We start from the raw sequence: 13,907 nt of genomic DNA, 5'->3' as shown, positions 1-13,907 counted from the left end.
TAGTTTATATAAAAATACTTGTGTTTGATTAGAACAATACATAAGGCATAAAATCATAACATTGCAATTAAGCTTTTCTTATTATGTATGCAATTTTAATGTTTAACCTTAGCTTGAGATAACCTACGTCCAGATGGTTCTTCAGCAACTGGTTGGATCAGCAAATTATCTTCTGTCACTTATTACACAGGGTTCCGCCGGCTGAGGAGCAGCGGTGCTCAGGGGGTGAGATGCCGCAGCCAGCTGGCTGGGTTGGGTGAGCGCAGCAGGACCAGGCCTGTGCCCCGACAGGGCCCTCTCCAGGACGGCCTGTCTCCTCAGGAGAGGGCCTGGCCAGAAGCTTCTGACATTCGGCTCTATTCCTCTGAAGACGCCTGAACCAAAGCCTAAACCAGCCCCAGGCAAACAACAGGCAGCTCCTCCTGCCCAGGGCTGTGGCGGCCTGAAATCGACCCCCAGCCCTTGCCAGGCCCCAGCCCACCGTGGCAGTGCATGGGGCTTTCTCCTGAGGAGAAGCGGGTGGGAGATGGGTAGGGGGCAGCTGGGGCTGGGGGCGACAGGGACAGGGAGAGGGACATGGAGGCCGCTCTCTCCTGTCCACAGGCCAGGAGAAGGTAGCGTGGCCTACCTTCCCTCCCACAGCAGGCTCGCGGCGTTGGAGCAGGCGTGCTCTGGTGGGGACAGACCAGGTGCCTTTGCTGTCCCCAGGCCTTCTTGTGGTTCTTACGGTCATGCACAGCCCCAGCCCTGGAGACAACCTTTCACAAACCATGGAATCACAGAATCATGGAATTTTCAGAGTTGGAAGGCACCTCTGGAGATCATCTAGCCCAACTCCCCTGCTAAAGCAGGATTGCCCAGAGCACGTTACTCAGGACTGCATCCAGGCGGGTCTTGAAAATCTCCAGAGAAAACCTCCCTGGGCAGCCTGTGCCAGTGCTCTGTCACCCGCACCGTAAAGAAGTGTTTCCGTGTATTTGAACGGAACTTCCAACTTGTTCCAACTTGTGCCCATTGCCTCTCGTCCTGTCACTGGGAACCATTGAAAAGAGCCTGGCTCCATCCTCCTTCAACCCACCCTTTAGATACTTCTAAGCCATAATAAGGTCTCCCCTCAGCCTTCTCTTCCCCAGGCTAAAGAGTCCCAGCTCTCTCAGCCTTTCCTCATCAGGGAGATGCTCCAAGCCCTCAATCATCTTTGTTGCCCTTTGCTGGACTTGCTCCAGCAGTTCCCTGTCCCTCTTGAACTGGGGAGCCCAGAACTGGACACAGTACTCCAGTTGTGGCCTCACCAGTGCAGAGCAGAGGGGGAGAATGACCTCCCTCGACCTACTGGCCACACTCTTCCCGATGCAGCGCAGGATTTCATTGGCCTTTCTGGCAAAAAGGGCACATTGTGTACATCAAATGGTGGACTCCAGATATGGCTGCAGGTGCCTGGGGCTTGACCAGCATCACCTGGAAGGGGAAAAGGGAAAAAAGCTCACCACGGGGACTGGTTACTGGTTCATCTGGGTACCGCTTGCCCCTCACATGCCCCTGAGCCAAATGCCATTTCTGTAGAGGCACTCTGCATCTCTCCGTGTCCCCTTTTGGTCGGGGCTGCGTGTCTGTGCAGTGGAGGTTCAGCACCCATCTCTTGAGCGGTTTGCATGGGGCACGCCGTGGGTCCATCTCCTGCACCAGCTCTGCTGCCCATAGGTGGCCCCTGAGAGCTCTCATTCCAGGATGGCTACAAGACAATGCCGAGGCTGTTTCTTATCACCCAGGGAAATTACACTCCCGTGCAGGCAGTCCTCCTGTCTCTGGCATCCCTACTTCCAGCCACTTAATGCCTTCTTGCAGCGGGGCCTTCCTGCCCTCTGGGCCAGATCATTCCTTGGTGGCAAATTACCACTGCTAAGTAGGTAAAATTCCAATTTCCCCTTCACCCTCAACTGTTTGGCTTGTCTCCTTGGGGCGCTGACGGCCTGCCTTCCCCACGGGATGCTGCGTGGCAGGACGGCAAAGGCCCAGCCTGCGGCACAGCAGGGTAGTGAGTCCCCATTGGAGAGGGGGTTGCTCCCACCGCTCCCCTTTGCCTGAGCCCTGGCACCAGCTGCTCGCACCTGCTCACCTGCTCCCCTGCACGATTCTGGGCCTACACGATACACTGACCTCCCCGCTCGGGACGGAGGAGACCCAAACAATGCGTGGCAGAGCAGTCCCCAAGGAGAGGCGCCACTGTCCATCCCCGGAGGGGCGAGAACAAGGTTTCGTGCAGCGCTTCTTCGCCAAAGGAGAAAGAGCCCTGGAAAAAGGATCTCAACACAAGACCGCCAAAACCCAGGCTTAACACGGCTGGACCAGCCCCTCCGACAGCCCAGCCGCAAAGCTTTCTACATGAGGGAAAATCTGGGTCTTAGCCTGACCGAGGCTGTAGGAGGGAGGAAGATGAGGGAAAATATTGCAGGGAAATTGCCCAGACACAGTACGGCCAGGTTGAATGAAGGCAGGCACAAGCAGCCCCTCGGGAGAAAACTCTTTATTGCAAGCACGAGGCTGTGAGCTCTGTGTTTGCTGCCCAGCGGCTCTACTCCTCTCTTGCCACAGACTTCCTCAGGACATGGTCCACAAGCCTTCCCACTAACGCCCACGTTTCTAACGCGGGCTGCTGGGCCTCGCCTCAGAGAGCCTTCACACGCACTGATCTGCGCCGTGCTCCCGTCTGGGCAGGGGGCTTTGGACCCGCTGGAGGGACGGGCTGGCGGGAGAACTGTGTGCCCACGGAGCGGAGGGTGCCCTTGGCAGGAAAGCTCTCCTTTCCGGGTTGTGGTGTTGGCCTTTCGGCGACACGCTTTCTGAAATTCAGTTCAGGGGCCAGTGCAGGCCCAGGTTGAGAGACCCCCTTTAAAACAGAGTCAACAATCCTCCGTGCCATGGTCCTTATATCCACAGAGCTGGGTAAGGCTGTCTCAGAGTCAGCATCGCTAGTGACGGTCACGGGCAGCTTGCCACATTCCTGCCCCAGCTCAGGCTGGGAGTAGGTTTGGCCTTCCTCCAAAGCTGCTTTCACTCTTCTGCATCGCCCCGATTGCACACCGACCTTTCTGCTCTTGGGTGGAGGTGGGCAAGTTGGTCTTCGAGGCTGCAGCAGCCGCTGGGCCAGGCAAGAAGTGTCGATTGATCTCGACGGTTTGGGGGCATCCTTCAACTTGGCCACCTGTTGCTGAAGCCTTTCCTGAAAAGGAGACACCAGGTTGTGGCTCACTGTTGCCTGCCCAAGAGCTCACACCCCTGCGTGATGAGGCGTCCCCGGGCACAGGACAGCGCTCTGCTTCAGCCGTGCAACGAGGGCAGAAGACAAAGGCTTCCCTTGGGAGTCCGAGTGGCTCCACATGACCTTCCGGCCCGTGCCCACGCCGCACCCTGCGCTAGCTCAGCTCTGAGAAGGGTAGTCCTTGCCCTGCCACACCGCCCGGCCACCAGCACAGCCCTCGCCTCTTCTGCACTCACCACCTCCCCGAAAAACAGCAAGGAAAGCCCCAGCCCTCTGCACCAGGCCGTCAACACTCCGCTTTGCCTACCTCTTCTCGCCTGAACGTCTTCTCTACCTCCAGCTTGAGCGTGGTCAGGTACTGCCTGTACTCGTTGAACTCCTTCAGCGTGCAAACCACCTATGGAGAGACGAGGGCAGAAATGCCCCAAGCACTGTCAAGCCGGCTACGCAGACTACACAGACCGCCTTCCACAAAACTGCCCGAACCCAGAGGGAGGGGAGCGGCTCCTCTGCACACACCCCCTCTGTGCTCACGGAACCCCGCTCCACTCACAGGGAACCGCTTTTATCAGCCCCATGACATCCAAACCTACCTGGCCATCACTGGTGACGAGGCCCTGTCTCTTCAGCCTCTGGAGGTTGTCTTTGCGGTTGTGATACAACCGCAGATACGGGTCATGCAGGCTGTTGTACTCTGTGCGCAGTAGGCGAGAGTAGGGATCTCCCAGGTTAAAATAGCCCCAGGGCCGGTGAAGCTGTAAGAGAGATGTTCCACAATATGAACGGGGCAGGAGAGAGCAGCAGGGACAAACGCACTTTCCAGCTCCTCGCACACAGGGTGGCATTCCAAACCTGACAGCTATAGACTAATTCCTGGCTTACTTCCCACCCAGAGGAACGATTTCGCCACTTCAGAGACTCTCCAAAGGAGAAGAATCCCTCTGCCTACATCTTCCCGTCTGGTGGCAACCCCCCGTTGATCTAGGAATACAAAGGGCTGTTTACTACGGCGGCGAGAGAGTTGCGCCTGCTGCTGCACCTCTAAGGAGCTCAGCTAATACAGCCATGTCTCCTCTGGCAATCCACTCTTACCCCAAAACGGGATTGTGCTCCCCACAGGTGCCTAGCTTTCCTTGTGCAAAGGTAAAGATACTCTCAAGACCTGACACCAACACTCTTCTCCATCCAGCTCGGGCCAGCCCGCAGCACTGCTGTGGGCAAGTCTTCCTTTCTCTCGCAACACCGAGCCAGGAGCTCCCCTCGACTCGCCAACCCTGTCCGACTGAAGGGCTGCAGCTCCCGCTGTACAGCAGGGGGCCACAAAGACTTCTCTGAATGACGGGCACCCCGTAAAAGAGGAGAGCTTTTCTACCCATTTCCACCTCCCTTACCTTCTCCCCCAGCTTTGCTCTGCAGAAGACAGGCTTGGAGCTGGGCGCCACAGGGATCTTGACCCCAAGTGGGAGGTTCAGCAGCTCAGGGTCCATCATCCCAGTAGCTCCTTCTCCCAGGTGCTGTCTTCTGTGCCCGAGCTAGGAAGACAGACACACTCAGGCGCTGGCTCCACAAGCCTCCTGCATGGCAGCTGCAAAAGAAGCACGTCCCGCCGCCCCAGAGCAACCCCCGTGTCCCAGGCTCCCGGGAGGAGCCCTCTCCATTGGCCCACTTCTCACCTCTCTCCTCTTGCCCTGTGCTCGCAGCAGTGCTTCTCTGCCTTTTGGACGACAGCAGTGAGGCGGTGCTCTATGGCTCCTTCCAAGAACTCTCACTGAGCTGCGACCCTGCGCTGGCACCTCTCGCTCCAGAGGCACCCGGCTCTGGTCGCCCCTGCCGGTCTCCCAGCCAGCGGCTATATAGAGCGATCACGCATTGTCACATTGCCCCATTGTGACATCGCTGTCTTTCTGCACCGTCGTACTGCCGTATCACTGCATTGCCGTGCTGCCACCCAGCTAACGTCCACTGGCCGGTGGGGGGGGCTGCCTGGAGGCCCGTTTGGACAGGCCTGTGTGCCACCCGCTCCTTCTGGCCCGGCCTTGAGAGGTCATCTCCACAGCCCTTTCCCACCACAACTCTTTGTGATTCTGTGAAGCAAAGCAGGCATCCTTGCCAACCGGGAAGAAATGCTGGGAGCTGCCACACCAAAGATGCTTGGTTTCCGCTCAGGGTTACCCCCTTTTCCTTCTTAGACCTCTCCCCTCTTTGGCTCTTGGTGTTTTCTGGTGCTCACATGACGGTGTCTGAGGGGCTGGCTCCTCACAGCGGCAGCCAAGCTGCTCCGGAGTATATCTAGCTGCACACAAGAAGTGGTAGTTCCATGGGGCTCACTGGGTCCAGCTGGGGGAGGCCCTGGGCAGAGCTGTATAGCGAATTCCTTTACCTTTTCCCCCAACTTTGTCCTGCTGAAGACAGGCTTGGAGCTGGGAAGCACAAGGACCTTGACCTTGAATGGGGTGAAAGCATGTATAATTTTACGGTGTCATCATCCATCTGCTTGTTTCTTGATCTAAACATCCCTGTGGCCAGTCTTGCTACAGTCATTTATCTATGATACCCGATAATGAGAGGGTTTCACAGAGGAGGTGGAGGTGCTGGGATGCTGGTGTGATCTTGGTAGTCCAGGGGTTTCCCTTGTTCTTCAGGGTGGTGGCTGTCCTCCTTGCAATGAGCTGAGTCCTTTCGTCATCTTGCTTAACCATGAATATGCAGTATACAATGTAAACTGTGTGTATCTTAAGAAAGTTCATATAATTTCATACTATAAAGACTAATTTGTACCATAGTTAGGGAATGAGGTTTTTCCTAACAGTCCCTCCTTTTCTTTTGACTGCCAGGGTCACACCACACTATTCATTAGTTTAGTAGTTGATTTCGTAAAGTAATACAACACTGTAAACACACATACATAATCATGAAGTAAAATAAGGTAGTGAATACAGCTCTCTACATCCTCCTGAGGAGGGGACACAGAGAGGGAGATGCTGTGCTCTTCTTCCTGGGATCCAGTGGCAGGACACATGGGAACGGTCCAAAACTGCGCCAGCGGAGGCTCAGACCGGCCATTAGGAAGCATTTCCTTACCAAGAGGGCGGTCAGACACTGGAACAGGCTTCCTAGAGAGGTGGTTGATGTCCCAAACCTGTCAGCTTAAGAGGCATTTGGATAATGCCTTTAATACCATGCTTAAACTTTTGGCTATCCCTGAAGTGGTCAGGCTGCTGGACTAGATGATTGTTGTAAGTCCCTTCCAACTGAAAATATTCTAGTCTAGTCTAACTGTGTGCAAAAAGCACTACAAGTGCCCCAAAGAGATGCAGTGTGATGGCGAATGGGGTGGTCTGACAAGGTAGCAGTGGTGGGGCAGAAGGAGGATTGCTGCAGCAAGGCAGGGAGGAGAAATGGCAGCCTGAGCTCTCCTCAGGCAAAAAACAAGAGGCCTGGCATCAGCAGCGCTGAGGAGAGTGGGGGAGCTGTGCTGACTTAGCCGGATATTGCGGTTATATAGAGCTTCAGTTACACCAGTTTCCAAAACCTGCATCTTATACAGAGCTAGTACATCAGTTTGGCTAACAGTTACACAGTCTGAATCTGTTTTACACTATTAGCTTTTATAGTTTATATAAAAATACTTGTGTTTGATTAGAACAATACATAAGGCATAAAATCATAACATTGCAATTAAGCTTTTCTTATTATGTATGCAATTTTAATGTTTAACCTTAGCTTGAGATAACCTACGTCCAGATGGTTCTTCAGCAACTGGTTGGATCAGCAAATTATCTTCTGTCACTTATTACACAGGGTTCCGCCGGCTGAGGAGCAGCGGTGCTCAGGGGGTGAGATGCCGCAGCCAGCTGGCTGGGTTGGGTGAGCGCAGCAGGACCAGGCCTGTGCCCCGACAGGGCCCTCTCCAGGACGGCCTGTCTCCTCAGGAGAGGGCCTGGCCAGAAGCTTCTGACATTCGGCTCTATTCCTCTGAAGACGCCTGAACCAAAGCCTAAACCAGCCCCAGGCAAACAACAGGCAGCTCCTCCTGCCCAGGGCTGTGGCGGCCTGAAATCGACCCCCAGCCCTTGCCAGGCCCCAGCCCACCGTGGCAGTGCATGGGGCTTTCTCCTGAGGAGAAGCGGGTGGGAGATGGGTAGGGGGCAGCTGGGGCTGGGGGCGACAGGGACAGGGAGAGGGACATGGAGGCCGCTCTCTCCTGTCCACAGGCCAGGAGAAGGTAGCGTGGCCTACCTTCCCTCCCACAGCAGGCTCGCGGCGTTGGAGCAGGCGTGCTCTGGTGGGGACAGACCAGGTGCCTTTGCTGTCCCCAGGCCTTCTTGTGGTTCTTACGGTCATGCACAGCCCCAGCCCTGGAGACAACCTTTCACAAACCATGGAATCACAGAATCATGGAATTTTCAGAGTTGGAAGGCACCTCTGGAGATCATCTAGCCCAACTCCCCTGCTAAAGCAGGATTGCCCAGAGCACGTTACTCAGGACTGCATCCAGGCGGGTCTTGAAAATCTCCAGAGAAAACCTCCCTGGGCAGCCTGTGCCAGTGCTCTGTCACCCGCACCGTAAAGAAGTGTTTCCGTGTATTTGAACGGAACTTCCAACTTGTTCCAACTTGTGCCCATTGCCTCTCGTCCTGTCACTGGGAACCATTGAAAAGAGCCTGGCTCCATCCTCCTTCAACCCACCCTTTAGATACTTCTAAGCCATAATAAGGTCTCCCCTCAGCCTTCTCTTCCCCAGGCTAAAGAGTCCCAGCTCTCTCAGCCTTTCCTCATCAGGGAGATGCTCCAAGCCCTCAATCATCTTTGTTGCCCTTTGCTGGACTTGCTCCAGCAGTTCCCTGTCCCTCTTGAACTGGGGAGCCCAGAACTGGACACAGTACTCCAGTTGTGGCCTCACCAGTGCAGAGCAGAGGGGGAGAATGACCTCCCTCGACCTACTGGCCACACTCTTCCCGATGCAGCGCAGGATTTCATTGGCCTTTCTGGCAAAAAGGGCACATTGTGTACATCAAATGGTGGACTCCAGATATGGCTGCAGGTGCCTGGGGCTTGACCAGCATCACCTGGAAGGGGAAAAGGGAAAAAAGCTCACCACGGGGACTGGTTACTGGTTCATCTGGGTACCGCTTGCCCCTCACATGCCCCTGAGCCAAATGCCATTTCTGTAGAGGCACTCTGCATCTCTCCGTGTCCCCTTTTGGTCGGGGCTGCGTGTCTGTGCAGTGGAGGTTCAGCACCCATCTCTTGAGCGGTTTGCATGGGGCACGCCGTGGGTCCATCTCCTGCACCAGCTCTGCTGCCCATAGGTGGCCCCTGAGAGCTCTCATTCCAGGATGGCTACAAGACAATGCCGAGGCTGTTTCTTATCACCCAGGGAAATTACACTCCCGTGCAGGCAGTCCTCCTGTCTCTGGCATCCCTACTTCCAGCCACTTAATGCCTTCTTGCAGCGGGGCCTTCCTGCCCTCTGGGCCAGATCATTCCTTGGTGGCAAATTACCACTGCTAAGTAGGTAAAATTCCAATTTCCCCTTCACCCTCAACTGTTTGGCTTGTCTCCTTGGGGCGCTGACAGCCTGCCTTCCCCACGGGATGCTGCGTGGCAGGACGGCAAAGGCCCAGCCTGCGGCACAGCAGGGTAGTGAGTCCCCATTGGAGAGGGGGTTGCTCCCACCGCTCCCCTTTGCCTGAGCCCTGGCACCAGCTGCTCGCACCTGCTCACCTGCTCCCCTGCACGATTCTGGGCCTACACGATACACTGACCTCCCCGCTCGGGACGGAGGAGACCCAAACAATGCGTGGCAGAGCAGTCCCCAAGGAGAGGCGCCACTGTCCATCCCCGGAGGGGCGAGAACAAGGTTTCGTGCAGCGCTTCTTCGCCAAAGGAGAAAGAGCCCTGGAAAAAGGATCTCAACACAAGACCGCCAAAACCCAGGCTTAACACGGCTGGACCAGCCCCTCCGACAGCCCAGCCGCAAAGCTTTCTACATGAGGGAAAATCTGGGTCTTAGCCTGACCGAGGCTGTAGGAGGGAGGAAGATGAGGGAAAATATTGCAGGGAAATTGCCCAGACACAGTACGGCCAGGTTGAATGAAGGCAGGCACAAGCAGCCCCTCGGGAGAAAACTCTTTATTGCAAGCACGAGGCTGTGAGCTCTGTGTTTGCTGCCCAGCGGCTCTACTCCTCTCTTGCCACAGACTTCCTCAGGACATGGTCCACAAGCCTTCCCACTAACGCCCACGTTTCTAACGCGGGCTGCTGGGCCTCGCCTCAGAGAGCCTTCACACGCACTGATCTGCGCCGTGCTCCCGTCTGGGCAGGGGGCTTTGGACCCGCTGGAGGGACAGGCTGGCGGGAGAACTGTGTGCCCACGGAGCGGAGGGTGCCCTTGGCAGGAAAGCTCTCCTTTCCGGGTTGTGGTGTTGGCCTTTCGGCGACACGCTTTCTGAAATTCAGTTCAGGGGCCAGTGCAGGCCCAGGTTGAGAGACCCCCTTTAAAACAGAGTCAACAATCCTCCGTGCCATGGTCCTTATATCCACAGAGCTGGGTAAGGCTGTCTCAGAGTCAGCATCGCTAGTGACGGTCACGGGCAGCTTGCCACATTCCTGCCCCAGCTCAGGCTGGGAGTAGGTTTGGCCTTCCTCCAAAGCTGCTTTCACTCTTCTGCATCGCCCCGATTGCACACCGACCTTTCTGCTCTTGGGTGGAGGTGGGCAAGTTGGTCTTCGAGGCTGCAGCAGCCGCTGGGCCAGGCAAGAAGTGTCGATTGATCTCGACGGTTTGGGGGCATCCTTCAACTTGGCCACCTGTTGCTGAAGCCTTTCCTGAAAAGGAGACACCAGGTTGTGGCTCACTGTTGCCTGCCCAAGAGCTCACACCCCTGCGTGATGAGGCGTCCCCGGGCACAGGACAGCGCTCTGCTTCAGCCGTGCAACGAGGGCAGAAGACAAAGGCTTCCCTTGGGAGTCCGAGTGGCTCCACATGACCTTCCGGCCCGTGCCCACGCCGCACCCTGCGCTAGCTCAGCTCTGAGAAGGGTAGTCCTTGCCCTGCCACACCGCCCGGCCACCAGCACAGCCCTCGCCTCTTCTGCACTCACCACCTCCCCGAAAAACAGCAAGGAAAGCCCCAGCTCTCTGCACCAGGCCGTCAACACTCCGCTTTGCCTACCTCTTCTCGCCTGAACGTCTTCTCTACCTCCAGCTTGAGCGTGGTCAGGTACTGCCTGTACTCGTTGAACTCCTTCAGCGTGCAAACCACCTATGGAGAGACGAGGGCAGAAATGCCCCAAGCACTGTCAAGCCGGCTACGCAGACTACACAGACCGCCTTCCACAAAACTGCCCGAACCCAGAGGGAGGGGAGCGGCTCCTCTGCACACACCCCCTCTGTGCTCACGGAACCCCGCTCCACTCACAGGGAACCGCTTTTATCAGCCCCATGACATCCAAACCTACCTGGCCATCACTGGTGACGAGGCCCTGTCTCTTCAGCCTCTGGAGGTTGTCTTTGCGGTTGTGATACAACCGCAGATACGGGTCATGCAGGCTGTTGTACTCTGTGCGCAGTAGGCGAGAGTAGGGATCTCCCAGGTTAAAATAGCCCCAGGGCCGGTGAAGCTGTAAGAGAGATGTTCCACAATATGAACGGGGCAGGAGAGAGCAGCAGGGACAAACGCACTTTCCAGCTCCTCGCACACAGGGTGGCATTCCAAACCTGACAGCTATAGACTAATTCCTGGCTTACTTCCCACCCAGAGGAACGATTTCGCCACTTCAGAGACTCTCCAAAGGAGAAGAATCCCTCTGCCTACATCTTCCCGTCTGGTGGCAACCCCCCGTTGATCTAGGAATACAAAGGGCTGTTTACTACGGCGGCGAGAGAGTTGCACCTGCTGCTGCACCTCTAAGGAGCTCAGCTAATACAGCCATGCCTCCTCTGGCAATCTACTCTTACCCCAAAACGGGATTGTGCTCCCCACAGGTGCCTAGCTTTCCTTGTGCAAAGGTAAAGATACTCTCAAGACCTGACACCAACACTCTTCTCCATCCAGCTCGGGCCAGCCCGCAGCACTGCTGTGGGCAAGTCTTCCTTTCTCTCGCAACACCGAGCCAGGAGCTCCCCTCGACTCGCCAACCCTGTCCGACTGAAGGGCTGCAGCTCCCGCTGTACAGCAGGGGGCCACAAAGACTTCTCTGAATGACGGGCACCCCGTAAAAGAGGAGAGCTTTTCTACCCATTTCCACCTCCCTTACCTTCTCCCCCAGCTTTGCTCTGCAGAAGACAGGCTTGGAGCTGGGCGCCACAGGGATCTTGACCCCAAGTGGGAGGTTCAGCAGCTCAGGGTCCATCATCCCAGTAGCTCCTTCTCCCAGGTGCTGTCTTCTGTGCCCGAGCTAGGAAGACAGACACACTCAGGCGCTGGCTCCATAAGCCTCCTGCATGGCAGCTGCAAAAGAAGCACGTCCCGCCGCCCCAGAGCAACCCCCGTGTCCCAGGCTCCCGGGAGGAGCCCTCTCCATTGGCCCACTTCTCACCTCTCTCCTCTTCCCCTGTGCTCGCAGCAGTGCTTCTCTGCCTTTTGGACGACAGCAGTGAGGCGGTGCTCTATGGCTCCTTCCAAGAACTCTCACTGAGCTGCGACCCTGCGCTGGCACCTCTCGCTCCAGAGGCACCCGGCTCTGGTCGCCCCTGCCGGTCTCCCAGCCAGCGGCTATATAGAGCGATCACGCATTGTCACATTGCCCCATTGTGACATCGCTGTCTTTCTGCACCGTCGTACTGCCGTATCACTGCATTGCCGTGCTGCCACCCAGCTAACGTCCACCGGCCGGTGGGGGGGGCTGCCTGGAGGCCCGTTTGGACAGGCCTGTGTGCCACCCGCTCCTTCTGGCCCGGCCTTGAGAGGTCATCTCCACAGCCCTTTCCCACCACAACTCTTTGTGATTCTGTGAAGCAAAGCAGGCATCCTTGCCAACCGGGAAGAAATGCTGGGAGCTGCCACACCAAAGATGCTTGGTTTCCGCTCAGGGTTACCCCCTTTTCCTTCTTAGACCTCTCCCCTCTTTGGCTCTTGGTATTTTCTGGTGCCCCCTTGAACTGGGGAGCCCAAAAGCGGACACAGTATTCCAGTTGTAGCCTCACCAGTGCAGAGTAGAGGGGGAGAACGACCTCCTTCGACCTACTGGCCACAGAAGTGCTTTGACAAAAAGATGAAATCCCTGTCTTCCATTTCTAAAACGCAATGTCCTAACTGTTTCTCCAGGGGAGCAGCAGCACCTTCTGGCCTGGGATTCCCAGGCACAGTGATTCCTGCAGCTTCAAGCTTGTCACCGGTGCACTGATCCTGCTGCAGAGCTCAGGTTTGCCAGCCAGACTGCCCTGTGCTCCAAGATTCCCTTCCCAGCAGATATGAATTAAAATTTCTGGTGTCTGTATGGTTAAGCCAATGAGCAAGAGTTTCACCTGGTGGCACAGTGTCTCCCCCCCCCCCTCCTGCCCCCCCCCAATTCCTAATAAAAATAATTTATTAAGCACATGTGAAAGTACAGGCAGCCGACTGCTCTTCCAGACCCTCTGACTCAATGAGGCTCGGCCAGGGGGGCTGCCATCCACAACCTTCTCCTCCTTCAACCTGGGACCATGTGGCATCATTTTTGGTCCTGAGCAAAATGAAGGGGAGAAATGCAGTGTGGCAAAGCCCTTGGACCTCTCTGAGGTAGTACAGACACCCATGCCTCCATCTGGGTACACATCTCGAAAGCACACCACCTCCTTTCAGACTGGGACAGCTTCAGGGCAGGACCACTGGCCAACAAACGGCCAGCCCCACTTTCCCTCTTCTCCTCAGGCTCATTATCATACAATCACAGAATGGTTTGAGTTGGAAGAGACCTTTAGGATCATCTAGTTCCACCCCCATGCCATGGGCAGGGACACCTCCCACCAGCCCAGGTTGCTCCAAGCCCTGTCCAACCTGGCCTTGAACACCTCCAGGGATGGGACAGCCACAGCTTCTCTGGGCAACCTGGGCCAGTGCCACACCACCCTTGCAGTACAGAACTGCTTCCTAATATCTAACCTGAATCTCCCCTCTTTCAGCTTAAAACCATTACACCTCGTCCTATGTCTCCCCTCCCTGATCAGGAGTCCCTCCCCAGCTTTCCTGGAGCCCCTTTAGGGACTGGAAGGGGCTCTAAGGTATCCCCGGAGCCTTCTCTTCTCCAGGCTGAACACCCTCAACTCTCTCAGCCTGTCCTCACAGCAGAGGGGCTCCAGTCCTTGCAGCATCCTCATGGCTGCCTCTGACCCTGCTCCAACAGGTCCATGTCCTTCTGCCGTTGGGGTCCCCAGAGCTGGATGCAATATTCCAGGTGGGGTCTCACAAGAGCAGAGCAGAGGGGCAGAATCCCCTCCCTCACCCTGCTGGGCCACGCTGCTGGGGATGCTGCCCAGGATGCAGTTGCAGGGTCACATTGAGCTTCTCATCCACCAACACGCCCAAGTCCTTCTCCTCAGGGCTGCTCTCAATCCCTTCTCTTCCCAGCCTGTATTTGTGCATGGATTGTCCTGGCCCAGGTGCAGGACCCTGCCCTTGGCCTTGTTGACCTTCAAGAAGTTTGCAAGGGCTCACTTCTCGAGC

The sequence above is a fragment of the Vanellus vanellus genome (genome assembly GCF_965231255.1).
Source record: "Vanellus vanellus genome assembly, chromosome: 15".
In the NCBI taxonomy this organism is placed as follows: Eukaryota; Metazoa; Chordata; class Aves; order Charadriiformes; family Charadriidae; genus Vanellus; species Vanellus vanellus.
The sequence above is the reverse complement of the archived record's forward strand: the minus strand, read 5'-3'. Positions refer to the sequence as shown.